The sequence below is a fragment of the Mustelus asterias genome, chromosome 26, assembly GCF_964213995.1.
Source record: "Mustelus asterias chromosome 26, sMusAst1.hap1.1, whole genome shotgun sequence".
Taxonomy (NCBI): Eukaryota; Metazoa; Chordata; class Chondrichthyes; order Carcharhiniformes; family Triakidae; genus Mustelus; species Mustelus asterias.
The window spans coordinates 12,130,824-12,158,461 of record NC_135826.1 but is presented as its reverse complement, the minus strand read 5'-3'; positions in this window follow the sequence as shown (position 1 = coordinate 12,158,461).

Sequence of the window (27,638 nt, the reverse complement as noted above, 5' to 3'; positions counted from 1 at the left end):
CACTGTGAGGCTAACCACTGTGCCACTCTATCACAGGTAAAGGATTGTGTGCAGTTCTGATCACCATCTGATTGGGGGAAGACAGTGACATAACGTCATTGGACCAGTGCTAGTAATCAAAATTGGGAGATCTTTCCCTTAATTTAGTCAAGCAACAGTCTGACATAGTCCCACTCACAGAATCATACCCTACAATGTCCTAGCCAGCACCATCACCATCTCTGATGCACCAACAAGAGGTGACAGTGGAATACAGATGGGAGGGAGTTGCACTGGAACAACTCAACATTGATTTTGGATTCCATGAATCTCAGGACATCAAGACAAATATGGGCATGTCGGTGTAGACGCGATGGGCTGAATGGCCTCCTTTGCACTGTAGGGATACTATGGATTCTATGATTAATGATACGGAGCTACACCAACAGTGTGGGTTTAATTCCCATACTACTTGAGGTTATTTATGAAGGCCTCGACTTCTCAACTTTGCCTCTTGTCTGAGGTATGGTGACCCTCAGGCTAAATTAACACCAATCACTGCCCATGGTCATCTGGGACTATGGCGACTTTTACTTTTTACAAGTGGCGCTTACTTAGCAATAACCCACTCACGGACACTCAGTTTGGATTGCGACAAAGCCACTCAACTCCTGACCTCATTTCAGGCTTGGTTCAAACATGGACAAAAGAACTGAACTCAGGAGGTGAGGTGAGAGTGAGTGCCCTTTACATCACAACCACATTTGACTGAGTATGGCACAAGGTAAAAGTTTATTTAATAGTCACAAATAATTAACACTGCAATGAAGTTACTGTGAAATTCCCCGAGTCGCCACAGTCCAGCGCCTGTTCGGGTCAATGCACTTAACCAGCACGTCTTCTAGAATGTGGGAGGAAACCAGAGCGCCCAGAGGAAACCCACCCAGACATGGGGAGAACGTGCAAACTCCGCACAGACAGTGACCCAAGCCGGGAATTTAACCCAGATCCCTGGCGCTGTGAGGCAGCAGTGCTAACCACTGTGATACCATGCCGCGGAGGACGACCAAACTGGAATCAATGGGAATTGGGGGTAAACCCATGGGGCAATTTAGCATGGCCAATCCACCTAACTTGCGCATATTTGGAGTTGTGGGAGGAAACTCGAGCACCCGGAAGAAACACACGCAGACACGGGGAGAACGTGCAAACTCCACATGGGCACTCAGCCAAGGCCAGAATCGAACGCTTGTCACTGGCGCTGTGAGGCAGCAGTGCTAATTACTGTGCCACCATGTGCCACTCACGTCCCTTCCTGATTGACCTTTGTAGCTGATTTTGCTGCTTTTCTTTTCATCGGCTTACCCGAGGTGAGAGGAAAATTGCTGCACCTTCACCCAGAGATTTAAAGGAGTGATATCTGTCTGAGCCAGCAGGAGGAATCTCTCACAGGAACCTTCCATAACCTCCTACATATGGAATATATTCAATAGCAACAATCACTGAGCTTCGGCTTTTATTTATTGATTCATTGCAGTCAACTCATTACCGAGTTTAACTGGACTATTTTTCCTTGTAATTCTGCATTCACTTAATGTAAATTACTTTCCCCGCTATATCGCAATCACTTACTGCAGCTTCAACTGTGTATGTTGGCTTCGCCAATGTAAGCCCTTTCAATTCATTTGTACAGTGAATGTCCCTCCAGTGTAAGCTCATTAGTTATATATTGTCCCTGTATGGTTATCAGTTCTGGAAACATGCTTCTCGCTGCTATTTCTGGTTTATAAACAACTCAACATTTTTAAATACTTTTTGATGTGTTAATTGACCCAGTGGGGGACTTTAGTTTTTCGATTACACATATTTACCTCAGCGCTAAATGTGTCGAGGTTGTTTTTTTTTTAATAAGGCAAATTAGGAAGGTAAACAATCCATGTATTTCCATTTCATTACTCTTCAGTCAGTTTCGATGAAATTTGCGCAGTGATTTTGTGATGTGTGTCAGGGGTTTCATGGCATTAGGTGGGTGGTATCTGAGGTGTTGTGGCTCAGAAAATGACAGTGGATTTACACAGGACCAAGACCATCTGGTGGATACTCTTCCATATCAATTCCAGGCATTGTGCCAACCAAGGGAGAATTCAGATCTCATATACCACATTAGTCCGTTAGATTCTACTGAAGTTAACCCATTTTTTTATTCATTCATGGGACATGGGCATCACTGGCTGGCCAGCAGTTATTGTCCATCCCTAGTTGCCCTTGGAGGACAGTTGAGAGTCAACCACACATTGCTGTAGCTCTGGAGTCACATGTAGGCCAGATCAGGTAACGATGGCAGATTTCTTTCATTAGTGAATCGACAATGAATTCACGGCCATCACTAGATTCTTAATTCTAGATTTTCTTTTAATTGAATTCAAATTCCACCATCTGCCATGGCGGAATTCAAACTTGGGTCCCCAGGACATTGGCCGGAATGTTACCGCTCTGCCCACCACGGGAATCGGAATGGGCAAGGGGCGGACCATGGGCAAGATTTTATGGTTTTGGGATGAGCAAAGCCATGAAACCCCACCCATTAGCTGAGATTCTGGAATAATAGTCTAGCGGTAATACCACCAGGACATCGAAATTAGTCTGGATTGATGTCTCAATGGGGGGACATTTTGGAAACAGTGATCACAATTCTACAAGTTTCAAGATACTTGTAGAAAAGGATAGAAGTAGTCCCAGAGTGAAAGTACTAAACTGGCGGAAGGCTAACTATGACAGAATTAGGCAGGAGCTAGGGAATGTCGACTGGCGGCAGCTGTTTGAGGGTAAATCCACATCCAATATGTGGGAGTCTTTTAAAAATCAGTTGTTAACAATTCAGGACAAGTATGTCCCTGTAAAAATGAAGGGTAAACATAGAACATAGAACAGTACAGCACAGAACAGGCCCTTCGGCCCACGCTGTTGTGCCGAGCTTTATCTGAAACCAAGATCAAGCTATCCCACTCCCTATCATCCTGGTGTGCTCCATGTGCCTATCCAATAACCGCTTAAATGTTCCTAAAGTGTCTGACTCCACTATCACTGCAGGCAGTCCATTCCACACCCCAACCACTCTCTGCGTAAAGAACCTACCTCTGATATCCTTCCTGTATCTCCCACCGCGAACCCTATAGTTATGCCCCCTTGTAATAGCTCCATCCACCCGAGGAAATAGTCTTTGAACGTTCACTCTATCTATCCCCTTCATCATTTTATACACCTCTATTAAGTCTCCCCTCAGCCTCCTCCACTCCAGAGAGAACAGCCCTAGCTCCCTCAACCTTTCCTCATAAGACCTACCCTCCAAACCAGGCAGCATCCTGGTAAATCTCCTCTGCACTCTTTCCAGCGCTTCCACATCCTTCCTATAGTGAGGTGACCAGAACTGCACACAATACTCCAAATGTGGTCTCACCAAGGTCCTGTACAGTTGCAGCATAACCCCATGGCCCTTAAACTCCAACCCCCTGTTAATAAAAGCTAACACACTACAGGCCTTCTTCACAGCTCTATCCACTTGAGTGGCAACCTTTAGAGATCTGTGGATATGAACCCCAAGATCTCTCTGTTCCTCCATAGTCTTCAGAACCCTACCTTTGACCCTGTAATCCACATTTAAATTAGTCCTACCAAAATGAATCACCTCACATTTATCAGAGTTAAACTCCATTTGCCATTTTTCAGCCCAGCTTTGCATCCTATCTATGTCTCTTTGCAGCCTACAACAGCCCTCCACCTCATCCACTACTCCACCAATCTTGGTGTCATCAGCAAATTTACTGATCCACCCTTCAGCCCCCTCCTCTAAGTCATTAATAAAAATCACAAAGAGCAGAGGACCAAGCACTGATCCCTGCGGCACTCTGCTAGCAACCTGCCTCCAATCCGAAAATTTTCCATCCACCACCACCCTCTGTCTTCGATCAGGTAGCCAGTTACCTATCCAATCGGCCAACTTTCCCTCTATCCCACACCTCCTCACTTTCATCATAAGCCGACCATGGGGGACCTTATCAAACGCCTTACTAAAATCCATGTATATGACATCAACTGCCCTACCTTCATCAACATACTTAGTTACCTCCTCAAAAATTCTATCAAATTTGTGAGACACGACTTGCCCTTCATGAATCCGTGCTGACTATCCCGGATTAATCCGCATCTTTCTAAATGGTCGTAAATCCCATCTCTAAGGACCTTTTCCATCAATTTACCAACCACCGAAGTAAGACTAACTGGTCTATAATTACCAGGGTCATTTCTATTCCCTTTCTTAAACAGAGGAACAACATTCGCCATTCTCCAGTCCTCTGGCACCATCCCCGTGGACAGCGAGGACCCAAAGATCAAAGCCAAAGGCTCTGCAATCTCATCCCTTGCCTCCCAAAGAATCCTAGGACACATTTCATCAGGCCCAGGGGACTTATCGATCTTCAGTTTATTCAAAACTTCCAGGACATCCTCCCTCCGAACATCTATTTCCTCCAGCCTATTAGCCTGTAACACCTTCTCTTCCTCAAAAACATGGCCCCTCTTCTTGGTGAACACTGAAGAAAAGTATTCATTCATCACCTCGCCTATCTCTACTGACTCCATACACAAGTTCCCACTACTGTCCTTGACCGGCCCTAACCTCACCCTGGTCATTCTTTTATTCCTCACATAAGAGTAAAAAGCCTTGGGGTTTTCCTTGATCCGACCCACCAAGGACTTCTCGTGTCCCCTCCTAGCTCTCCTAAGCCCCTTTTTCAGCTCATTCAGTAAAGATGGCAAGATTCAAGAACCCTGGATGACAAGAGAGATTGTGAGCTTAGTGAAAAAGAAGAAGGAGGCATATATAAATTTTAAGAAATTGAAAACGGATAAGGCTCTTGAGGGATACAAAGGTAGCAGGAAAGAGCTTAAACAGGGACTTAGGAGGGCTGAAAGGGATCATGAAATGTCCATGGCAGGCAGGATTATGGAGAATCCCAAGGCTTTTAATGAGTATAAAAGGAGGAAGCGGATAGTTAAGGAAAATGTGGGTCCATTCAAGGATAGTGGAGGGAATTTGTGCATGGAGCCAGATGAGGTGGGTGAAGCCCTTAACAAATACCTTGCATCAGTATTCACAAAGGAGAAGGATATGGTGGATGGTGAGTGTAGAAAGGAAGATGTTGACATTCTAGGGCATGTTGAGATAAAAAGGGAGGAGGTATTGGAGGTTTTGAAAAACATTAAGATGGACAAATCCCCAGGGCCAGATAGGGTCTATCCCTTAATACTGAGAGAGGCAAGGGAAGAAATTGCTGAGGCCATGGCCAAAATCTTTGTATCCTCTTTAGTCACGGGCGAGGTACCAGAGGATTGGAGAATAGCTAACATGGTTTATCTGTTCAAGAAGGGCAAAAGATACAATCTGGGAAATTATAGGCCTGTGAGCCTTACATCAGTGGTGGGGAAATTATTGGAGAAGATTCTTAGGGACAGGTTGTACTCACACCTGGAAGAGAATAGGCTTATTAGCGATAGGCAGCATGGTTTTGTGAAGGGGAGGTCCCACAAACTTGATTGAGTTCTTTGAGGAAGTGACAAAAAGAAATGACCAGGGCATGGTTTCTAGGTGTCTGGGCCACCAACAACATGCCCTGGTCCCTCCACGCAAACACTATAGTTGAGAAAGCCCACCAGCACCTCTACTTTCTCAGGGGGCTAAGGAAATTCAGCATGTTTGCAACAACTCTTACCAGTTTTTACAAATGCACCACAGAAAGCATCCTCTCCGGTTGTATCACAACTTGGTATGGCTCCTGCTCTGACCAAGACCACAAGAAACTACAAAGGGTCGTGAACAAAGCCCAGTCCATCACTCAAACCAGCCTCCCATCCATTGACTCTGTCGACACTTCTTGCTGTCTCAGAAAAGCAGCCAGCATAATCAAGGACCCCACGCATCCCGGACATTCTCTCTTCCACCCTCTTCCATTGGGAAAAAGATACAAAAGTCTGAGAACGCGTACCAACCGACTCAAGAAAAGCTTCTTCCCTGCTGTGATCAGACTTTTGAACGGACTTGACTTATATTAAGTTGATCTTTCTCTACACCTTAGCTATGACAACACTACATTCTGCAGTCTCTTGTTTCCTTCTCGAGGAACAGTATGCTTTGTCTGTATAGCGCGCAAGAAACAATGGCTGCAATTCTCCCATCCCACTGTGCTCATTTTTTAGTGCAGCAGCCTGGGGAGAATCTCGCAGCGGGCGATGGGTGGGATTCGCGCCTGCATTCCCGTCCCGATAGCGTCTCCCAGTGTCGGATTACTGGCAGCGTCTGCTCTGCGCCAGAAATCAATGGGGTGATGTGCAAGTAATTTAAATACTTATTTAAATATATTTTAAATGTGATTAGCAGGCCTGGGACTGAAGCCTCCAGGCTTCTTGGGGCCCCCCAGAGGGTTGGGCGGCAGGGGGTGGTGTCCTGGGCATTGGCACCTTGGCAGTGCCAGCCCATGCCTCCTGGCACTGCCCAAAGGGCAAAGTTCCAATGTCCAGGGGGTCACCTTGGTGCTGCACATCAGCACTGGGATAGTGCCAAGGAGGTGGGGAATATGGGGGCTCGGGGGCAGGGCCTGATGGGAGCAAGGCCTTGGAGCAATCAGTGGGGGTAGGGGGGCCCGCTGCCACTCTGCATAGGGATTGGTGGGGGAAAGAGGGAGGGCAGCGATCGGTGCGGGCTGGTGGGGTGTCAAGTTGGGGGGGTGGGGAAATGGGGGGGGGTTAACCAGCTGGTTGGGTCAGCATCGCGGGGGGGTAGGGGGTCGGGCCTGTGGGGGGGAGGTGATTGTAGGGGAGGAGGAATCAGTTGGGGGGGGGGGCTGATGGCTGGAGATTGGGGTAGACTGTACAGCGGGGGCGGGGGTTGGGGGAGAAGGGTTCGGGGCTGCACCTGGGAGTGATCAGGGGCCAGCGATGGGGTTGTTGGGGGGGTGGAGAGCCGGCATTGCAGGGGTCGCGGGGCTGGCCAGCGATCGAGCTGGCCAGCAATCCGGAGGCCATCAGTGCAGGGCCCCTGTGCACGCGCCGATCTCAGCGCTGACAGATCGGACATGCACAGTGGCCCGCTCAGCACTCTGCTGTCGGCCTCCTGGGCCAAAATAGGCCCCTCCCCCCAGTTGTTAATTCACGCTGTTGGCCTCTGCAATGCACAGACTGTGGGAGATTCTTCTCTGAAGTCCCACTGAAAAAAACAGTGTGAATTACTCCAGTTTTCACGTGAATTAGATACTTGGAAATTTTTTGGGAGAATTCTGACTAATACTTTTCACTGTATCCCAATACATGTGATAATAAGAAATCAAATCAAAAGCTAGGGTCAGTCCAGAGACAGGTGGCAACATATAAGGACCTGGTATAGAGACCTCTATCCTCTACTGCAAATATATACATCATTTATAGAATCCCTACAGTGCTGAAGGAGGCCATTCAGCCCATCGAACCTGCACTGACAACAATCCATCCAGGCCCTATCCTCGTAACCCCACGTATTTGCCCTGCTAGTCCTCCTGACACTAAGGGTCAATTTAGCATGGCCAATCCACCTAACTTGCATATCTTTGGAGTGTGAGAGGAAACCGGAGCACCTAGAGGAAACCCACGCAGACATGGGGAGAATGTGCAAACTCCACACAGACAGTGACTCTAGGCCAGAATTGAACCCGGATCCCTGAGGCTATGAGGCAGCAATGCTAACCACTGTGCCACAGTGCTGTCCTCAGTAATGGTGTCTGGTGTTCAGTAATGTTAACAAAGACTCCTTTATAATGTCAACAAGATTGCTTCATGGTGCCCCATCATGAGAGTGACAACAGAACAGATGACATTTCAGTAGTATCTAGACTACTCTGTTTTGGCACCCAGTCTCATTTGAAATGTCTCTTGTGACATTCTCTCCAGATTGCTGCTGGATTGTTTATTTGGGTAAAATAATTATTTCTAGCATGCGTTGCTTAAAAAACCTGCAGGAAATGTATTTTTACTTTTAAGATTTTTTTTTTGGACATGAACTAACCACCAAGTTGGAAGCTGGCAGGTATAACAGGTTAACCTACACCAGTTCAAGATGGTGGCTCACCATGGCCTTCACAAAGACAATCTGGGACGGGCAATAACTGCTGACCAAAGACAGCAATGCCCACATCCCACAAAAGAATAAATAATGAAAAATACTTCCCGCTCACCTCGACAGTTTGTGTTTAAACTCACTCCTGAATGGGGCATTGAATATTTGGAATGTTGCTGAACTAACGCAAGGGCATGGATTCACGATTGATCAAGCTCCTTCAGCTGTGGTTCAGCATGATTACGGTCATGTTTGAGTCCGAAGATTGTGGCTTCAAGTCCCACTCTCAGACCTTTAGCACGAAATTTAAGCTGACGCTCCAGTGCAGCACTGAGGGAGTGCAGCACTGTTGGTGGTGTCGTCTTTCAGGTGGTATTTTACATTGAAATCCTGTCTGCTCTCTCAGGTGGGAACAAAAGATTCCATGACACCATGGCCGGAATTGTACCGCCTCCGGGGCGGGCAAGGCTCGCAGAACAGAATTCTCCGTTGGCCTCAGGCAGGATGATACGAGCCTTGCCCGAGGGAGGTCATAAAACCCCACCCCATTTCAAAGAAGAACAGGAAGTTCTCAACAGTTATCTGACCAATATTTATCACTCACAAAAAGCAGATTATCTGGTCATCATCATCAAATTGTTGCTTGTGGGATCTTGTTATCAGCAAATTGGCTGCTGCTTTTTTTTGTATTCATTTGTGGGACATGGGCGTCACTGGCTGACCAGAATTTATTACCCGTCCCTCGTTGTCCAAAGGACATTTGAGAGTCAACCACATTGCTGTGGCTCTGGAGTCATGTGTAGGCCAGACCAGGTAAAGATGGCAGATTTCCTTCCCTAAAGGACAATGGTGAATCAGATGGGTTTTTCTGCCAAAAGACAATGGTTTTATGGTCATCAGTAGATTCCTAATTCCAGATATTTTTTATTGGTATCAAATTCCACAACTTGCTATGGCGGGATTCGAACCCGGACCTCAGCACATTAGATTTTCCAACATTATAACAGTGTCTACACTACGAAGTTCTTCATAGGCTAAGTATATCAAGATTATGAAAGGCTCGATACAATTGCAAGCCTTTCCACCATTCTCCCAGAATGCTTTGATCCAATCTCATCCCCTTTTTTGACATTCTGGCGGCTCTCTGCATGAGATGCGGCAATTTGTGTCAAATTATGGGTGGCTTCATGCTCTGGCTGACTTGTCAACATGTACTGGATTAAAGCTGCCAGATCAATCCTGTGTAGGAGATTTATCGCTGGAGGGAAGGCCTGGCATCTGCTAATATTGAAACAGAATTCTCTTTCAAGTCATGGCTATTGCCACTTTAAGATTCAAAGTTAATTTTGTCTATTAATGATTAACTCTTAACAATTTTCCTTCAGCCTTTTGTTACATTATTTTCTATTCAACTAAATAAAGGCTTTTTTTAATTATTTATCCTCCCATTTGGTGTGGCCATCACTGTTTAAGTCAGCATTTATTGCTCATCCCTCAATGCCCTTGAGAAGGTCGTGATGAGCCAAGTTCTTGAGCTGCTGCAACCCATGTAGTGTAGATACATCCACAGTGCTGTTAAGGAGACCAGGCCTTTGACCCAGCAACTATGAAGGAACAGCGATATTTCCAAGTCAGGATGGTGGGTATGGCTTGGAGGGGAGCTTGCAGGTGGTGGTATTCCCATGCATCCTTGCAGAGCTTGGTATGGCTCCCCCTCTGTCCAAGACCGCAAGAAACTACAAAAGATTGTGAATGTCTCCCAGTGCATCAAGTAAACCAACCTCCCAACTCTGTCTACACTTCCCGCTGCCTCAGCCAAGCAGCCAGCATAAAGAAGGACTCTATGCACTCCAGCCATATTCTCTTCCACCGGGAAAAAGATACAAAAGTCTGAGATCACGTACCAACCAACTCAAGAACAGCTTCTTCCCTGCAGCCATCAGACTTTTGAATGGACCTACCCCATATTAAGCTGATTGTTCTCTACACCCTAGCTATGACTGTAACACTATATTCTGCACCCTCTCCTTTCTTTCTCCTCTATGTACTCTCTGAAGTTTGTTTTATCTGTATAGTGCACAAGAAACAATACTTTTCCCTGTATCCCAATACATGTGGCAATAATAAATCAAATCAAATGATCTGCAGCCCTTGTCCTTCCAGGTGGTAGAGATTGTGGGTTTGGAAAGTGATGTGATGGAGACTTGATGAGTTGTTGTAATGCATCTTGTAGATGGTCCGCACTGTTGCCAGTGTGCACTGTTGGTGGAAGACATGAATGTTAAAAGTGGCGGAGCGAGGTGCCAATTAGGGGCTGATTGGTGTTCCTACAGCGATACAAACCTGGAGTGCCTTGTCTGGGGCCCATGCTTGGATAGTATTTGGGATGCTATGATTAATTACAACATGGCTGGGTTTGGGAACAGAATAATCAACCAGGGTGTGAAAGCTCACATACACGATCAGGGAATAAGGACACAATAAGTCTCATCTGTGGTGCTCCCTTTGTGCTCACAAAAAAATTTCTAAGCATGAAGATTTTCCCTAACATGAGTTGCATCTTCAGTAAAGGAAAAGCACATATTGTAATTTTAGAAAGCTTTGTTGTTCATAGAGATGGGGAGGCTATGGCCTCGTGAGATTATTGCTAGACTATTAAGCCAGAAACTCAGCTTATGTTTTGGGGACCAGGGCTCGAATCCCACCACGGCAGGTGGTGGAATTTGAATTCAATAAAAAATATCTGGAATTAAGAATCTACTGATGACCATGAAACGATTGTCGATTGCCGGAAAAACCCACCTGGTTCACTAATGTCCTTTAGGGAAGGAAATTTGCCGTCCTTACCTGGTCTGGCCTACATGTGACTCCAGAGCCACAGCAATGTGGTTGACTTTCAACTGCCCTAGGCCAACTTGGGATGGGCAATAAATGCTGGCCAGCGGCGCCCATGTCCCACGAATGATCTTTAAAAAAGATGCCAATTTTTAACCTATTGGTGAAGGAAGAGAAGGACCGAACATCACAACTGGTTTACATTAAAGATCTGTTTCTTCAGTTTTAATTCTACTCGATTCAGTGAGACAATGATGGTCAACGCCTTTTCTATAACAGAGTTCCTGAAAGAAATAAATCCACTCAAATGAATGTTTGGGTCAATGTCTGTGTGGAGTCAGCACGTTCTACCTGTGTCTGCGTGGGTTTCCTCCAGGTGCTCCAGTTTCCTCCCACAGTCTGAAAGGTACTGGTTAGGTGCATTGGCCATGCTAAATTTTCCCTCAGTGTACACAAACAGGTGCCGGAGTGTGGCGACTAGGGGATTTTCACAGTAACTTCATTGGAGTGTTAATGTCAGCCTACTTGTGACACTAATAAATAAATTTTAAACACTTTCCTGCCTTGCCTGCACATTATAGAAGTGATGTGATAGCACTGGCAAGGGTGCAGAGGAGATTTGATAAGATGTTGCTTGGGCTGCAGATTGCTATTTATGAAGAGAGATTGGATAGACTGGGGTTGTTTTGCTTGGAGCAGAGTAGACTGAGGGGGAAACATGATTGAGATATATAAAATTATTTGGGGCATTCAGTTGATAGAAAGAAACTTTTCCCCTTCTTGGAGGGATCACTGACCCAGTTGGCATAGATTTATGGTAAGGGGAGGAGATTTAGAGGGGATGTGAGAAAAAATATTTTCACCCAGAGGCTGGTGGGATTCTGGAACACACTGTCTGAGAGGGTGATGGAGGCAGACACCTTCATAACATTTAAGGAATATTTAGAAAGGGTCCAGAGGGGCAATTTTTTCACAGAGGATGGTGAGTATCTGGAATAAGCTGGGTACAATTTTGTCTTTTAAAAAGCATTTAGACAATTCCATGGGTAATCATAGAATCATAGAATCCCTACAGTGCAGAAGGAGGCCATTCGGCCCATCGAGTCTGCACCGACCACAATCCCACTCAGGCCCTACCCCCACATATTTACCCGCTAATCCCTCTAACCTACGCATCTCAGGGACAATTTTTTTTTTAACCTGGCCAATCAACCTACCCCGCACATCTTTGGACTGTGGGAGGAAACCAGAGCACCCGGAGGAAACCCACGCAGACACGAGGAGAATGTGCAAACTCCACACAGACAGTGACCCGAGACGGGAATCGAACCCGGGACCCTGGAGCTGTGAAGCAGCAGTGCTAACCACTGTGCTACCGTGCCACCCGTGCCGTGCCATGGGAAAAGAGGCGTATGGGCCAAACACAGCAATTGGGTCTAGCTTAGTGGTTTTAAAACAAAAGGGCGGCATGGGCAAGTTGGGCCGAAGGGCCTGTTTCCATGCTGTAAACCTCTTTGATTCTATGACTCTATGTGCATTTGCGATGCCAAGGCACACAGTGCTATGGTCTAAATGCTGTAAAATGGAATTAGAATAGTTGGGTGGCTTATCTTTGACTGGTACAAATAGAATGGGTCGAAGGGCCTTTTACTGTGCTGTGGACTTCTATGACTCCATGGTTGCGATTCTCCCATCCTGACCTGCAAACTTTTTGGCGGGTCAGGCTGGGAGATTCTCGCGTGTACCAATTCGTGGGATTCGTGCATGCATTCCCGATGCACGCTCATCTCCCAGTGACGGATATCTGGCGCAGTCAGGACCACACTGGAAACCGGCGGGAACAGCAGATAAGTAATTTTAATCTTAAGTAATTTTATTTAAATGTGATTACCGGGCCTGGGACTGAAGTCTCTGGGCCCGATAGCATTTCCCACCCCGCCAGTATAATTTCACTCCTGCGGGGTTTAGAGTAGCTCCTCACTTTCGGGGAACTATCAGGAAACCACACTGAAGTGAAGGAGGGACAATCGGGGCCCCCCAGGGGGTCGGGCGGTGTGGGGGGGGGGGGGTGGTGCCCCCTGGGCATGAACACCTGGGCAGTACCAGACTCTCACTGAAAAACCTTGCTGAATTGGTGAGAAAACTGGTGTAAATCACAACTGGTTTTTCAGTTCAACTTCAGACTTGAATCTGTGCAATGCAGAGGTCACAATTGGGAATCTCATTAAAAGTTCAGGGGAACGGAGCCTATTCACCCCAGAGTCTGGCAGTTCCAGGCCTCTGCGCATGCGCAATGGTCCCGATCTGTCAGCCTCCCGTTTGCTGGCCAGCTCGATCGCTGGGCAGCCTGGGACCCTCGCAGTGCTGCCCCCTCCCCACGGCCCAATCGCGGCCCCTACGACCATTCCCGGGCCAGACTCAACACCCTCCCCAACCCAGAGTACAGGGCACTCCGATCTCCATACCCCCCTCCCCCACCCCCATCAGCAGTGGTCCTCCCACGCCCCCTGGCAGACCCACCCACCGGGAGGCAGAAACCCCTCGGCAGACCATCACCCCCTCCGATCGCTCCCTCCAGCCCTGACCAATCCCAATGCAGAGTGGCAGCGGGACCGCCCCCCTCCCCACCCCTGGTCGCCCCTGGGCCCTACCCACAATAGCCTCACCCCACCCACCCCGACTGCACCTATCCTCCGGCTGCGGGAGACGCGCATGCGCGAATCCCCGTGAAATGGCTGACATGCGATCCTCCCATCCCGACGCACCAAAAAACGTGCGTGTCAGGATGGGAGAATCGAGCCCAACAATCATGGTTTGCACCAGTTTTCCCGTGAATTCAGCACTTTGAACTTTTTTGGGAGAATCGCCCCTCATTTTGACTCTAACCCTAAATTCCACTGCTGATGATAAAACTTGTCAATCTCAGCTTTGGAAATGTTCAAGGACTCAGCCTCCACAGCTTCCTGGGATAAAGAATTCCAAAGATTCACCACTCTTTGAAAGAAAAATGTCTTCATCAAATCCATCTTAAATGATCACCCCCGTATTCTGCGATTATACTCTCTGGTCCTACACTCTCCCATGAGTGGAAACATCATCCCAATCTTCTCGCAACATAGAAGGAGACCATTCGGCCTATCAGTCCAGTACCTTCTTTGAAAGTGCGGTTTAATTAGTCCCATTCCCCTACTCTTTCTCTACAGTTGTAATTTCCATCTCTTCAAATATTTATCTAATTTCCCCTTTGAAAGTTATCAGTGAATCTGCTTCACCTGCTCTCTCAAGTGGTGCATTCGAGATCATATTCATACATTGTGTAAAACTACATCGCTCCTTTTCACCTCTGACTTTTTTTGTCAATTATCGTAAAACCGTTTCCTTCGGTTACCAACCTTTTTGACAATAGGAACAGCTTTTCCTTTATTACGATCCAGCTGGTGATCCGTTAACCCAAATAACCAAATTTACCCCCAGATGAAGAAATTAGCAGCCAGATCTCACTTTTTGTAAGTTTTATTTTAACATGAATCAGAATTATTCTAAATTGAACATAACAACAGGCAAATCAGAGTCAGTACGAACTATAAATTATAGATGAAATAACAGATATAACTGAGACTATCTTATTGATTTTCTCTGCATCCCAGTCTCTCTGCCCAGATTCAGTCACAAGCTGAATCCCAGTCCCTTTCTTTCAAGGATTTAGACAATTCTCCGCAGGCAACAGCTTCCAAGTAAATGGGGTTCTGCCAATGCAATCTTGGCTTTATGGTGTAGTTCTTCACAGAACATTCACCATCTTCAGCTCCCATAGGGCAGCATAGTGCACAGTGGTTGGAACTGCTGCCTCACGGTGGCAGGGATCCGGTTTCGATTCACGGCTTGGGTCACTGTCCGTGAGGAGTCTGCACGTTCTCCCCGTGTCTGCGTGGGTTTCCTCCAGGTGCTTCAGTTTCTTCCCACAGTCCATAGGACGTGCTGGTTAGGTGCATTGGCCATGCTAAATTGCCCTCCAATGTACCCGAACAGGTGCCGGAGTATGCCAACTAGGGGATTTTCACAATAACTTCATTGCAGTGTTAATGTAAGTCTACTTGTGACTAATAAATAACTTTAACATAATTTCTGGTAGCATGGATCTACCAGAACCACCTATATCTGTGTAGGATGCAGTCAATCCTGGACATTCAATCATTCAGAAGTGAAACATACAAAGACAGCAGTCCTAAATATCCTTTCAACCGCTCAAGAATCCAACTCTTTGTCAGGGTAGGCTCAATATCTTCTGCTGTCCAGCTCATCTGCTCCATCTTTTGTGCCTGGTCACACTGCTTCCATGTTTAACATAGAAACTAGAAGCAGGAGTAGGCCATTCGGCCCTTCAAGCCTGCTCTGCGATTCATCTTGATCATGGCTGATCATTGAATTCAATATCCTGATCCCCCTTCGCCCCAATATCCCATAATCCCTTTAGTCCCAAGAGCGATATCTAATTTCTTCTTGAAATCAGGCAACGTTTTGGCCTCAACTGTTTCTGTGGTAGTGAATTCCACACATTCACCATCCTCTGGATGAAAAAATTTCTCCTCACCTCAGTCCTGAAAGGTTTACCCCTTATCCTCAAACTATGACTCCCTAGTTCTGGACTCCCCCACCATTGGGAACATTCTTTCTGAATCTACCCTGTTTAACCCTGTTTGAACTTTATAAGTTTTGATCTTTATAAGTATAAGATCCCTCTCATTCTTGTTGGTACTTCTGAAATACTGTGAACAGTTTTCGTTTCTTTATCTAAGGAAAGATATACTGGTATTGGAAGCAGTCCAGAAAAGATTCACGAGGTTGATCCCAGATGTGGAGTGATTTTCTCATAAGGAGAGGTTGAGTAGGTTGGGCCTGGACTATAGGCCGGAGTTTAGAAGAATGAGAGGTGAACTTGCTGAGATATATAGGGTCCTCAGGGAGCCTGATGGGGTAGATGCTGAGAGACTGTTTCCCCTTATAGGAGGGCATAATGTCAGAGTAGGGGGGGGGGCCTTTAAGACAGAGGTGAGTAGGAATTTCTTCTCTCAGAGAGTAGTGAATCTGTGGAATTCTTTTCTACAGAAGGCTGTTGAGGCTGGGTCATTAAGTATGTTCAAGGCTGAGACAGACAGAATTTTAAACAGTAAAGGAATCAAGGGTTATGGAGATAAGGCGGGCAAGTGAAGTTGAGGATTATCATATCAAATCAGTCATGATCTCATTGAATGATGGAGCATACTCAATGGGCCGAATGGCCTACTTCTGCTCCCAAGTCTTAAGACATCCTGATATTTTGAGTGCCATGGACTGCTTCATCAATATGTCGCTACCATGAGCTCGAGTGAGCAATTTCTACTGCTTTCTTTCCTAGCTTACAGGTCACTGTTGAATTGTGTTTATTTAGGACCAGTTTAACACCCATCATGCTGAGAACCGGACTGGATCCGCCCCAAGACTATTCCAGCAACCCCGGCTGTTCTAACACGGTTTCTGTCAAACAGCGTCTTCTGTGTGGCTCTACAACCTCTCATTTAAAGCTCCCACTATCGATGCTCGTCAAAGACACTGAATCGTTACACGTGTGCTCGGAATCATTCCCTTGTTGACAAGCTTTGTTGATATCAGAAACAAAAACAGAAAATGCCTGAAAATCTCAGCAGGTCTAATAGCATCTGTGGAGAGAGAGAAAATAGAGCTCTGACAAAGGGTCATCCTGACTCCAAACTTTAGCTCTATTCTCTCTCCAGAGATGCTGCCAGACCTGCTGAGATTTTCCAACACTTTCTGTTTTTGTTTCCGATTCCAGCATCCGTAGTATTTAATTTTAAGTTTGTTGATTTATTACTGTCACAAGTAGTCTTACATTAACACTGCAATGAAGTTGCTGTGAAAACCTCCCAGCCGCCACACTCCGGTGCCTTTTCGGGTACATTGAGGGAGAATTTAACATGGCCAATGTACCTAACCTGCACATCTATCAGACTGTGGGAGGAAACCGGAGCACCCGGAGGAAACCCACGCAGACACGGGGAGAACGTGCTGACTCCGCACAGACAGTGACCCAAGCTGGGAATCGAACCCGGGTCCCTGGCGCTGTGAGGCTGCAGTGCTAACCATCTTGTTTGATGCCAGTTTGGGGAAAGGCATTTTATTTAAAAAAATGCTGCTTTTAAATGTCATTAGCCAAGAAATGTTCTTTTGTAGTACTAACGTAAACACTTAACACACATGAATGGCATTCTGTTCCCGCTGTTTTAGTGGAAGTGTTAACGCATTTCAAACAAGCCTGGAGAATCTGCCTTAAAATCGCAAGCAAATGTCTATCACAGGAATATGTTAAGCACTCAGTCATTCACGTGGCAAACTGCATTTTCCAAGCAATTGCTGAATAACTGTAAAGGTTCAGCAGGGGCTGTTCCGTAGGCTTTGTCCTTGTTAAGTGAGTAACGTGCCTGTGGTGTGGAAAAAGGAATTTCTTCCTTATTTTTGCAGGCAGCGTTAGGATCAAATGTTAGAAAGTCAGGTGTGTGCAGCAACCAACTAGATTTAAGTTTGTTTGCTCTGCTCTCAAACAACACCATGATTCTTCGGTTTAAGCCTCAGAAAAACATCTGTTTCGTACCAGGGTGTTATTTCCATTTTCTACACCAGTCACTGAGTTGATATTCCTGAGCAAGACAGAGGCTTCAGAACCGATTGCTGTTGAATTATACACCAAGGGCATACAGTCACTAGAAACCTGCTTTGAGATTGCTCAATTCATTTCACTTAGGACCCTGACAGCTGTTAAAGAGCAGACTTTGATCCTATCAGTCTGAAATGGATTTAAATCTTGGAATCAGGGATGGAGGGATAATGGTCGAACTCACTTTAGCACACTGTCTTTGAGAAGAAACGCTTCCATTTAAGAGAAAAGTTTGGTCCAAGCGCTTCCATTTTCCCTCTGAGTCAAATGACTGTGGGTTTAGAACAAAGGAAGAACAAAGAACAGTACAGTACAGCACAGGAACAGGCCCTTCAGCCCTCCAAGCCTGCGCTGATCATGATGCCTGCCGAAACTAAAACCGTATGCACTTACGTGTCCGTAAGTGCCATCCTTCCATTCCCATCCTATTCATGTATTCATCTACATGGCCCTTAAATGCCATTATCATACCTCCTCCCACCACTTCCCCAGGCAGCACGTTCCAGACATTCACCACCCTCTGTGTAAAAACGCTTGCCTCGCACATCTCCTCCAAACTTTTCCCCACGCACCTTAAACCTATGTCCCCTATGATGCACCATTGATACACGCAAAGACGAGAGGTTGCGGAACAACAGGCTTTTATTAACAAGAACAGAAGCACTCCCAAATCGATGGCCAACTCGAACTGAGGCAAAGGGGCGGAGAGCAGCCACCTTTATACCCCGAGGAGGGCGGAGCCCTGGACCAAGGCAGCAGGGGCGTGCCCAGGCACATCCCACACACAGACAGTGTTACAGTGGTTCATCACACCCTAGTACTTGACTTTTCTACCCTGGGAAAAAACATCTGACTGTCCACTCTGTCCATGCCACTCATAACCTTGTAAACCTCTATCAGGTCACCCCTCAACCTCCATCGTTCCAGTGATCTCCACCAGGTCATGTATATATAAGCCTAGGGTTGGATTTTCCAGCTCTTCCCGCTGACGGGATCTTCCAGCCTGCCAATGGCGATCCCTAAACCCACCCCCCCCCCCCCCCCCCCCCACCCGCTGTGATGAGTTTCCCAGTGGTGGAGTCACACAAAATGCCTTAGATGTAGGCAGAACTGTGGAGGATCCCACCGGTGGCTAATGATAAATGGTGAGCAGCAGCATTCTCCACCGGAAAACACCCCATGAAGGGACACAGAAAATCCCGTTTTACAAGGGAATGCTGCTTGCTGAATTTGTCATCTCCTGGATGTTCGTTACTCCGAGGAGGATTGCAAAGCACCCATATCAGTGTTGGAATTAGAAAAACAGGGTCCTCTTGAGCATGCTGCTTACAATTGTTTCTCTGACTGGCATGACTAGAAATACAAACTAACTGTTCATTCAACTCATCTGCTGTTTTGCGAGACCTTGCTGTGTATAAGATAGCGGCACGGCACGGTGGCACAGTGGTTAGCACTGCTGCCTCCCAGCGCCAGGGACCCGGGTTCGATTCCTGGCTTGGGTCACTGTCTGTGTGGAGTTTGTACATCCCCATGTCTCCGTGGGTTTCCTCCGGGTGCTCCGGTTTCCTCCCACAATCTGAAAGACGTGCTGGTTAGGTGCATTGACCCGAACAGGGGCCAGAATGTGGCGACTAGGGGAATTTCACAGTAACTTCATTGCAGTGTTAATATAAGCCTTACTTGTGACGAATAAATAATAAATTTAATAAATAAAAGCTGTGCATTTGCAAACACAAGCAATTGTATTTTAAAAGCAATTAAAGGGTTGGGAAGCACTTTGAGATGTTCTGAGGTGCTAATTGTTGTGAGCTTTCCCGCCTCTACCACCCTTTCAGGCAGCGAGGTCCGAATTCCCACCACCCTCTGGTGAAAAAGCTTTTCCTCAAATCCCCTTTAAATCTCCTCCCCCTTACCTTACATCTACGCCTCTTGGTTATTGACCCCTCTACGAATGGGAAAAGTTTCTTCCTATTTCAAGATAGACCATTTAGGACGGAGGTGGGGAGACATTTCTTTACCCAGAGAGTGGTGAGCCTGTGGAATTCATTACCACAGGAAGTAGTTGATGCCAAAACATTGAATGTATTCAAGAACTGGCTGGATAGAGCACTTTAGGTGAATGGGATCAAAGGTTATGGGGAAAAAGCAGGATTAGGCTATTGAGTTGGATGATCAGGTTCAAATCCCACCATGGCAGACTGTGAAATTTGAATTCAATATAAATCCGGAATTAAAAGCCGAATGACAACCATGAAACCATTGTTGAGTGTTGTAAAAACCCATCTGGTTCACTAACGCCCTTTGGGGAAGGAAATCTACCGTCCCGACATGGTCTGGCCTCCACATGACTCCAGATCCAGAGCAATATAGTTGGTTCTTAAAAATGGTCCAGCAAGCTACCCAGTTCAAGGGTAATTAGGGATGGGGTCAATGAGAGCTTCCACTCAGGTATGTTGCAATGGAAAGTGAGACCTGGAGTGGTAAAGGTAGAGTCACCATAGTCACAGATGGCACTCTCCCCTTTGAGGGGGAGGACTGACTGGTGGCGATTTAACCTGAGGGTCACCACACCTCGGGTGAGAGGCAAGGTTGAAAAGGCAGGGCCAGTACGGGAATTGAACCTGCGCTGTTGGTATCAGTGTACATCACAAACAAGTAATCTAGCCAACTGAGCTAAGCAACTGATGCAGCTGGAATCACCAGCCTTGATCGCGGTAGCTGGAGACAGTCAGCTTGTTTTCACGATAGACAATCTGAGTGAAAGGGCCTCTCTGCGTTGTGTCGGACAACACCGTATGAACATCAAAGTGGATTCAAAACCAATGATTAAAGATCAAGAAAATTGGATAAATTTGAAATAGATGTTAAGATGATAAGCAATGATGGGAAGGTCGGGGGGGGGCACGGTGGCACGGTGGTTAGCACTACTGCCTCACAACACCAGGGACCCGGGTTCAATACCCAACTTGGGTCATTGTCTGTGTGGAATTTGCACATTCTTCCCGTGTCTGCGTGGTTTTCCTCCGGGTGCTCCGGTTTCCTCCCACACTCCAAAGGATGTGCTGGTTGGGTGCATTTGGCCGTGCTAAATTCTCCCTCAGTGTAACTGAACAGACACCGGAATGTGGCGACTAGGGGATCTTCACAGTAACTTCATTGCAGTGTTAATGTAAGCCTAGTTGTGACACTAATAAATAAATAAACTACTGCTGTCTGCTGGTTAGGAGGATGATCAGAACTGGACACAGAGCTTAAGGTCTATTTCATAGAATCATACAGGAAGGATAACAGTCCATTATGATTTGTACTCTAATCCTGCACATGATAAATAAAATGAGAATTTGGATTGGATTGGCTCCATATCATTGCAAAGTGGAAAAATAAATTGTTTTCTCTATGACTAAAGCCACCTTTCTCTCTAAGTATTGATGGATCAGCTGTGTATTCCAATGCTTTCTGATGTTTTTTGGGAACTGTTATGTTGGGGGCAGGGGATCATCAGATTTCCAGTCCATTTTGTGTGACAGTAAATGGATTCCGAACTCCCCCCCACCTCTCGTTTTGTGCACGGCCTTCTCTCCTCTGTTGTCAAACCTCTTTCTCTCTCTTTCACTTTCTCATTCTCTCTTTTTCTCTCTCTCTCTGGCAAACTAAGCGGGGCAATTTGCGTCTGAGTTCTAGTGCTGGCGGTGGAACTCCACTTGAATTATAGCACCTCTCTGATTTCGAGTTGTCCCATTTTATTTAAGGCCGGCTTTCTGTGGAGAGGTGCTGCCCTCGGCGATCTGTCTCTGCCATTGAGGGTGGCTTGCTCATTCAATCTGGCTTGGCAGCTCGAGGTGGCAGGCACAGCTGGCCCGGGCGCCAGCGGGATATTCTGTTCATCCATGCGTGTGCTTGTCTGTAATGTGGTGGGAGTGTAAGATATATATTTTAATTGAAGTACTGAGTGTTGCTTGCTGCGGGCAGAGTAGAGCAATTGCATGTTGTTGATTTATCTCTTGCCTTGTTTAATCAATTCCTTCTCTTTCGCCTTGTCCCATGATTCGTGCAAGCCTGAGGAAAGTGAGTAAAGAACCTGGCTTTGTCCTCAATGACCTCGGTTACCATCAGTTCAGCTGGTGGTATCTTGTTGTGCACATAAATATCCATTCCTTGCATTTTTATTGTTCCATTAATGTGGTAAAAACCCCCTCCAAGAAACTTTGCAGTGGCGCAGTTGGATACAATTGGATACTGAGATAAAGAAGGGGAGGAGATTAATGGCAAGGTTCGTTATTTGAGGAGGATTTTAAAGGAGGTATGGGAAGTGGAGGGATTTACATGGGGAATTTCAGAATGTGCCACTTGGGTGGCAGCAGGCCCTGGTGCCAATTCTGAAGGGGTGTGATGGGGGATGTGCCAAGATCAAACATTATTGCATTTTATTATATCTTGACTATCTACGGTGTCCATTCAGAGTCAGGCCTGGTTCGAGAGAAGCTTTGTCAGATCCCTAAATGAGGCAGTTTGACACAGGGAGGAACCATCATAGAATCCTTACAGTGCAGAAAGTGGCTATTCGGCCAATCGAGCCTGCACCAACAACAATCCCAACCAGGCCCTAAACCCGTAACCCCACATATTTACCCTGCTAATCCCCCAACACTAAGAGCCAATTTAGCATGGCCAATCGTATTTGGAGTGTGGGAGGAAACCAGAGCACCCAAAGGAAACCCACGCTGACACGGGGAGAACGTGCAAACTCCCCACAGTCAACAACAATGGGAGTGTGTATTCCATTTGGATCTTGGATAAGTTAAACTTCTTAGAGTTAATTTAGTTGGCATTGGGCAGTGCCGGCACATGCAGCAGCGTTTGAAATATAACTCGTGGGAATGTTCAATGTGTGCCTCTACCTCAAGTGCTGGAAAGTGGGATTAGGATAGATAGGTGCTTGATAGCAGGTGCAGATATGATCGGTGGGCTTTTACGGCCTCGCTCATCCCGGAACCGTAAAATCCCGCCCGAGCTCAAGGAACCTTCCCATGCTCCACACCTCATGTGTTCCGATTTCCGTGGCGGGTGGGCTGGTAACATTCTGACCAATGGGTTGAATGGCCTTTTGTGTGCTGTAAACTCTGAGGGTGAAATTCTCTGGCCTCCCCTTAGCAATTTTTTCGGCGGTGGGTGGAATTCCATTGAAGCCACCAGGAAACCAGGCGACATGGGATGCACTGCGAGCAGGACCAGAGAATCCTGTTCACATGGGCAGCCAGAGAATTCCAGCCTATTACGCTACGCACCCACAGACACAGCTTCCAGTGGCCACTGGATCGGAGAAGCAGCCAGGGTGTGCAAATGGGGTATAGAAGAAAACAATTGATATTTACTCTGCATCATTCATACTTACAGGATGTCCCAGAGAATGTCTCCTGAAACACAGTCACTGCTGCTTAGCAAGCTACTGCCATAACTAATTTGCACGCAGCAAGATCTCGCAAACAACAACAAGAAAAATGACCAGTTGCTGCTTTTGGTATTTCTTGTTAAATATTGATCAGGACAGTGGAACAACTCTGTTGTTTTTCTTCCACAAGAGCAACATGGGAGCTTTCACATGAAGCTGAGCAGAACATCGATTTGATGTCTCGTTTGAAAGACAGCGGCTCAAACAACTTTTTAAAATTCATTTGTGGGACAGGGGCATTGCTGGCCGGGCCAGCATTTATTGCCCATCCCTAGTTGCCCTTTAAACTGAGGGCAGTTGAGAGTCAACCACATTGCTGTGGCTCTGGAGTCACATGTAGGCCAGATCAGGTAAGGACGGCAGATTTCCTCCCCTAAAGGACATTAGTGAACTAGATGGGCTTTTCCGACAATCGACAATGGTTTCATGGTGATCATTAGATTCATAATTCCAGATTTTTTTTATTGAACTCAAATTCCACCATCTGCTGTGGTGGGATTCGAACCTGTGTCCCCAGAACATTAGACGGGATTTTCTGACCGTGCTCGTTCTAAGGCCGGAAATTCCCGCCTGAGGTCAACGGACCTTTGCATGGTCCGTGGCCCGCTACAATTCCTGTGGCGGGCGGGACAGGACAATTCCACCCAAGAGATAGTTTCTGGATTAATAGTCTAGCGATAATACCACTAGGCCATCGCCTCCCCTGTGCTCCTTCGGTGTTGCAAAGTGAATGTCAGCCTAGATGATGTCCTCAGGCCCTGCAGGGGCACATGAGTCCACTAGTTCCTGACTCTGAAGTGAGAGGGCTAAATGGGCTGTACAGTCAGAGCCAACGCTGCACATAGCAGTCAGAGACCAGGTGAATGCAGCCTGACAGTCATGGAGAGGTGTCATCCAAATGAAACTTCTTGCTCCTCCTTTCACTGTGTTTTACTTGTGTTGGAGTTACCCATTATCTGACAGATACCGGCATTGGACTGGGGTGGGCACAGTAAGAAGTCTCACGGCACCAGGTTAGAGTCCAACAGGTTTATTTGGAATCATGAGCTTTTGGAGCGCTGCTTCTTCGTCTGGTGAGTGGAGAGATAGGTTCACAGACACGGCACATATTGACAGAAACACAATTGCAAGATAACGGTTGGAATGCGAGGCTTTACAGGTAATCAAGTCTTTGCAGGTACAGACAGTGCGAGTGGAGAGAGGGATAATCACAGGTTAAAGAGGTGTGAATTGTCTCGAGCTCTCAATTATCTCACAGTCATGTGACTTATATGCGACTGCTGACTGCAGTGCTTTCATTCACTGCAGGGCCAGCAGCAATTGTCTCATTGTTGATGTTTGACACATGGTATAATAAGTGCCAGTAATGTGGCAGCGGCGTTCTGGGAACTACCAATACCTCGTGCTCTACAAAGCCTGATGAGCTGTTCTTTATTTCCTCTCCTGATGCCACTTGGGGAGCCTGACTAGCTGCAGGGTTAGACATGGATTGGTTTCTTTTCACCGCACAGTCATTTAATTCACTGTGATCCTGAGGTGTCCGTTGGAGATCTGAGTGAAGCACATTTGCCAGTGCAATATTTATAGCTGCCCCGGAACTGTGCTGCACGCCTTTAATCATCTCGCCCCACAGCATGTATCATGACATCCAATGTTTTTTATTGCGCGGATCGCAGTTACTTTTGGCCTTAATTGTGCGCCACACTGCCTGGGCAAGTACTTCCAAGGGGACCTCAACCGATCTGCAGGAGGTGTTCAGTGCTGTCGAGTACTAACGTGATGGCAGGCACAAAGTAAACAGCAAAATGTAAGCCTTTCAGGTTTGCTTGTCCGATTACTGTTGGGCAGTGGTGAGGTTTCTCTCTGGAGTAGCAGTTTCTTATTTCAAAACAAGAGTAAGAGTTCATAGAATGGCTATGGGGCAAAATGAGACCATTCACCCCATTGTGTCCATGTTCTCTCTCTGCAAGAACAACTCAGCTGGTCCCATTCCCCCCATCTTTTCTTCACAGCCTAAAAGGTAATTAGTGTGGCGCGGTGACACAGTGATTAACACTGCTGCCTCACAGCTCCAGGGACTGGGGTTCAATTCCGGCCTTGGGGTGACTGTGTGTGTGGAGTCTGCACGCTCTCCCCATGTCTATGTGGGTTTCCTCCAGGTGCTCCGGTTTTCTCCTACAGTCCAAAGTTGTGCAAGTTAGGTGGATTGGCCATGCTAAATTGCCCCTTCGCATCCAAAGATGTACTGGTTAGGTGGATTGGCCATGCTAAATTGCCCCTTAGGTGCACATGGAAAATGTGTGGGGTTGCAGGGATAGTGAAGGGGAGAGGGCCTGGGTAAGATACTCTGTCAGAGAGTTGGTGCAGTCTCGATGGGCCAAATGGCCTCTTCTGCACTGTCGGGATTCTATGATGAGATAGCCAATTCTGTTTCGAAAGCCATGATTGAATCTGATGCCACCACACTCTAAGGCTGTGCATTCCAGATCGTAACCATTCACTGCACAAAATAGTATTTTCTCGTGTTGCCATTTTCCTAATTCTTTTGCAAATCATCTTTCCACTGGTTCTCAATCATTAAACCACTGGAAACATTTTCTCCTCATCTACTCAGTCCAGACCCTCAAGATTTTGAACACCTCTATCAATACTCTCTTTGATCTTCTCTTCTCTTCTACAAGAAAGCCTCAGCTTCTCCAATCTATCGACGTAACTGTCGTTCCTCATGCCCAGAACCATTCTCATGAAGTTTTTTTTGCACCCTCACCAATGCCTTCATATCCTTCCTCACATCAGATGCCTAGAACCTGATACAATACCACAATTGAGGCTGAACCAGTGTTTTGTAATACAGGTATCATAACTTCCTTGGTCTTGTGTTCTATGGCCCCATTTATAAAGCTTAGAATTCTAAATGGTTCGTTAACTGCGCCCTCAACTTTCGCTATTAACTTCAATGATCTTTGGCGTGTGGGAGGAAACTGGAACATCCAGAGGAAACCCACGCAGACATGGGTAGAACATGCAGACTCTGCACAGACAGTCACCCAAGGCACTGTGAGGTAACACTGCTAACCATTGTGCCACCATGCCACCCGCCTGAGCTGAGGATAAATTCCCGGCTGAATTTGAGAACTGGTTGCCATGCTTATATAATCTCGATCTGAAGGCTGGGCATTTCAAATTCAATTTTCTTTATTCAATTCTTGGGACATGGGTGTCGCTGGCTGGCCAGAATTTATTTCCCATTCCTAGTTGCCCTTTGAGGGCAATTGAGAGTCAACCACACTTCTGTGGTTCTGGAGTCACATGTAGGCCAGACCGGGTAAGGACGGCAAATTTCCTTCCCTAAAGGACATTAGTGAACCAGGTGGGGTTTTTTGACAATCGACAATGGTTTCATGGTCATCAGTAAGATTCTTAATTCCAGACAGCCACTGTGTTTATGTGGTGAGTCTATTTGAGTATCTGGTCAATGGTAACCCCAAGGGTGTTGACAGTGGGAGATTCAGTGATGGTAACACCATTGAACGTCAAGGGGTGGTGGTGGTTACAGTGACTCTTATTGGTGATGGTCATTGCCTGGCATTTGTGTGGCACGAATGTTACTTACCACTTCTCATCCCAAGCCTAGATATTATCCAGATCTTGTTGCATGTGAACATGGGCTGCTTCAGTATCTGAGGAGTCATGAATGGTGCTGAACATTGTGCAATCATTGGCAATCGTCTCCACTTCTGACCATATGATGGAGGGAAGGTCATTGATGAAGCAGCTGTGAAGGAGTTGTGAGAATCCTTGGCTTATTGGCTCTTATCTGTCTCAAAATCTATTATTTTCTTAGGCTGTGTATGCAAGAGTGTGAGTTATTTTGATACTTTGTATTTGGAAGGTATGGAGATAATACTCCGAGTGAAAGGTATCCTGTTATCTGTGTGTCTGAGGGCGAGTTTAAATACCTGGGCTGTTTTATCTGCACTCTTCCCATGAGGCTGCATTTGACTTGATTTATTATTGTTACATGTATTATTATACAGTGAAAAGTATTGTTTCTTGTGCGCTATACAGATAAAACATACCATACATAGAGAAGGAAAGGAGAGAATACAGAATATAGTGTTACAGTCATAGCTAGGGTGTAGAGAAAGATCAATTTAATATGTGGTAGTTCCATTCAAAAGTCTGATGACAGCAGGAAAGAAGCTGTTCTTGAGTCGGTTGGTACATGACCTCAGACTTTTGTATATTTTTCACCAAGGGAGGAAGGTGGAAGAGAGTATGTCCACTGCTCCTGTTATCCTGTGTGTGAAAGTGTATACTGTCATGCCACGTCCTGGGTTTGGGGTTGTATCTGGCGTTCCACTCTTTCTGGGGCATCCTTTCATAGTTCGGAGGTTTTGGGATATTGTTTGAGGTTCCAATTGGTTGTATTTGACCCCATGGTGGCTCTCTTATGCTATGCAGCTTGGTCCATGTTATCCTGTGGGCGAGGGTCTGCACCAGTGTGCCATGTGTTCAGGGCTTTA